The sequence below is a fragment of the Halictus rubicundus genome, unplaced genomic scaffold (assembly GCF_050948215.1).
Source record: "Halictus rubicundus isolate RS-2024b unplaced genomic scaffold, iyHalRubi1_principal scaffold0768, whole genome shotgun sequence".
Lineage (NCBI taxonomy): Eukaryota > Metazoa > Arthropoda > Insecta > Hymenoptera > Halictidae > Halictus > Halictus rubicundus.
Window position 1 is genome coordinate 13,795 of NW_027489309.1, and position 3,827 is coordinate 17,621.

Here is a 3,827-nt window from a genome sequence, read left to right on the forward strand (position 1 = left end):
GTTATCCTTGTAACCGTGTCGGTTGCATACACATATACCGCACGTATCGGTCGGCGATACGACCCCACCACCGTACCATACTACGTTGTTCGCGAGTCCGGAGATAGTGAGGGATCGCGAGATATCGCGATCTTTGTCGAGTTGCGCACGCATCGATCCCCACTCGATAATGATCGAAGGAGGTCGATGCGAGCCAGCGATCCAGCACTCTACGTCTGGAAGCGGTCCGAGAAACACGCGTTTAAGAATAGTGTCTGTTCGACGAAACACGGTACCCGTTCGAGGAGTCAAACCGACTCGGCAGAGCAAGGCAAACCGTCCTTCCTGCTCTCAACGCGTACGCGCCTCAAACCGAGGAGTCACGAGCGCAAACCGCGCCGTGGCACTGTCGAAACGTTTTATATAAAGCTCCGTGACTCTCGGACGTGACCGCGTAGTAGTCCAACGAAATTACATAATTTTCACTCGCCTAAAGATTGATCGAGAAATGTTTAATTATCAATTCCGAAGTGAGGCGTTACTAGTGTCAGCGTAGATCACTTGCAGCGAGCAAGTCGCGAGTACGATTTAGGAGTGACGGCGAGTGGAAGGCGCCGTGTGTCGGTACGACACGATTTTATAAAATTTAGAGAACTGCGTCGCGCAGCGATAGAAACGCGTCGCGAAGCGTGCGATCATCGCGTCGAACAGACACAGTAGATTCACTTCGTCCTTCAAATGTAAATATTAGTATAGGGTACGTATAAGTATCGTTGCAAAGATACGGTACGTACTATACGGGTCGAAGCGAGACAGTCAATCATCGCATGATCGCGGTGGTTCTTCCGAAACCTCAACAGAGCGTACTCTGAGGCTACGAAACGTACCAAAGGGTAAACTCCTGGGTTCCGAGGGACTGCCGAGGTTTTCTGTGAGTCTCGTCTGGATCGAGACTATTTCACTTCGCACAATCAGGGTTCTTCTGCCGTGACCTTAATCGAGGGTAGTCCGAGGCCACGCACCGTGCCAGAGGGTACTCTTCTGGGTCCCGTGGGATTACCGAGGTTTGGTGTGGGTCTCGACCAGATTCGAGGCGATTGTACTTCGTACGATCGCGGCTACTCTGTCGTGACCTTATCAGAGCTTGCTCCGAGGCCACGTATCGTGCCGAAGGGTAGACTCCTGGGTCCCGTCGAGCGACCGAGGTTTAGTGCGAGTCTCCCCCGAATCGGTACGAAAGAGCATCGCACGATCCCGAGTATTCTGTCGTGACCTTTGTCCGAGATCACTCCGAGGCCACGTATCGTGCCAAAGGGTGAACTTATAGGTCCCGTGGAATAATCGAGGTTTAGTGCACGTCTCTACTGAATCGAGACGATCGCGCCTTGCACGATCGTGGACACTCTGCCGTGACCAATATTCGAGAATACTCCGAGGCCATGTATCATGCCAAAGGGTAGACTCGTGCGTCCCGTGGAGTGACCAAGGTTTAGTGTGCGTCTCCACTCAGGCCACTTGTCCGAATATCGTCCAGGTGCCTGGATGGTCTGACGGGTACGACGTCGTTCGATCGCGGATTTCGGGTCAGATAGGAGCGATCGGACTTTGCACGGTCACTGACACTCTGCCGCCGCCTCGCCCGAGACTGCTTAGAGGCCACGATTACGTGCCGAAGAGCAGAATCATTGGAAGCGTGGAGTGACGGCGATTTCGTGTTTGTCTCCATCCTGATCACTCGTACGATTATCCGGTCGAGTGTAGGGGCGGTCAGACGGGTCACGAACTGCTTGTCGCGGGGCGCGATCCGTGCTGAGTGATTTTCTAAACCGATTCCGAAAACCGGGCGTAGAGTCGAGCGAGCGTACCGCGAGCGTCTTTCACGCGTTCATAATACTTTGTCGCGAGCCGTCGGCACGGGAGGCCGACCCATTGTTCCACACGGTACCTGGAATTACTGTATCCAAACACACACGATGGTTCTTACGAGAATATATCATTTTTTGTTACCTTATCTGGGCTACGAAGATCTCATTTAACTCGTCCATACCTCGCCGCTTTCCAGTGCCTGGAGGCACGAATCCATTCCTGCTCGCGAACGTGCAAGCTTCGAGAAATTAGGGTAGTAACCGGCCCTGCGAGACGGTTAGGGATAGTCCCGAGACGCGAAGTAGAGATTCGAGTAACAGCGTACGCGAATCGGTAGAAACAGTAGGAAAGAACGGTTACATCCTTGCGCAGGGACCATGCTAATCTTCTCTGTATCGTTTCAAATTTAATATATGTGCTGTCGAAGCAATTACATGTCAGACACAACCTCCATAATTTCCAACCAGGGCGTTTGATATGTCCCACCGGATATCTGGTGCAGCGAACGGACGATTATCGTCTGTGAGTTATGCACGATCTAACCACGAAATTATACTAAAGGCATAGAACATGTCAAGACACAACACAATCGTCCTACATATTTCATCGTCCATTACACAAGTATATATCATCGGAATTATATCATATTTGGTTTAGTTTTAATCAGAAACATGTTGGTAAATATGTTGGTAAAAGTTTCATAAAAAAAATAATGACAAATAAAGAAGTTTTGTAACTGGATTCGATTAGTCTTCTGGTCTCACACCGATATAGCCGACAATGTGTGGCACACTTCTCGACGACGACGGCTCTTGACCTTTGCTGTTTTCGCCGTTTTCACGTCAGTAGCGTTTTCAAGTTATAGGTTTCTTATGACTTGAAGACGGTACGACGGTTTCCAGCGTTCCCTGTGTAGTTCAAATGGGACGCTCGGCGAGAACCTCCGATTTCGTATCTTGTCAGTAAAAACGGCGGACTGACAAACAACGAGATTTCACTGTAATTGGCAGTCCTTATAGTAATAGGTATATATTATCTGTAGGGAGTTTTCTATTTTTTAAATATTTACCTCTTTATGTATGTACAGGATCACGAGCTGGTTGAACCCATTTACGAGCAGACCCAGGAGGGAGCACAGCAGGATGGGCACGTCAACAAAAGAAGCGGCCATCTTCGAGTCTCTTGCTGAAACACGCCATTCGTAGCTTTATCTTAGTATTAAATAACGAATTTGTACGGTGTCACGTTGCCCTGATTTTCGGCCCGTCCGACGGGAGAAAAACCCGGGCAACGGCGGGTTTTTACAGACCGTGAGGCCGGGCCACGTTCGGCCGCGCGAAACGTGGTCCACCCGGGACAAACAGCGCACAGTGGTGCCAAGGCGGCAAAAAGTCCATTTTATAAATTTTCGATTTTTATAAAAAAAAATTATTTCTGTATATCCTAATAGTGCGTGCATGATGTGCCAAAGTCAGATTTTTGAAAAAAATTTTTACGGAGATATACGCATGGTAAATAACCACTTCCTCGCTCCTGGGAATCCATCAGTTTTCAGTGCGAAAGTTATGTAATTACTCCGCCTATAATTGAATACTATGGGGTCTACAAATCATATGGGTCATTGCAAATGGTTTTAACTATTGACTGGAAAAAAAAGTTTTCCAAAAAAAGTTGTTTAACATTAAGTAATATGGACTAACCTGAAGCCCCTTTGCGTTACGCTCATTTTTTATTTATGGCGGAATACAAAAAATCCTTTGAAAAGCTTCGATCTGGAACTAATCGTTTTGGCAAGTTATAATATTGATCTAGCTTTGTGCAAAAAATCACGAGATACTTCGAGATGCTTTCGTCGCAATTTAAGTTCAAATATCAACTTTCGGAATTTCCAAGAATGAATCGCGCGGAAGTCACGATTATTTGATGTTTCAGGTGAAATTTTTAAGGGATACATATCAGATAATAAAAAAAAATGACATTCA

The 3,827-nt window shown here is 47.5% G+C and overlaps 1 non-coding gene across 1 annotated transcript; it reads right to left on the reverse strand.

Annotated features, from left to right (window-relative positions):
* Positions 1 to 2,172: 2,172 nt before the first annotated feature.
* Positions 2,173 to 2,275, reverse strand: LOC143364628 (U6 spliceosomal RNA). Its single transcript, XR_013084219.1, has one exon. It is a non-coding gene; the product is annotated as a U6 spliceosomal RNA (small nuclear RNA).
* Positions 2,276 to 3,827: the final 1,552 nt, after the last annotated feature.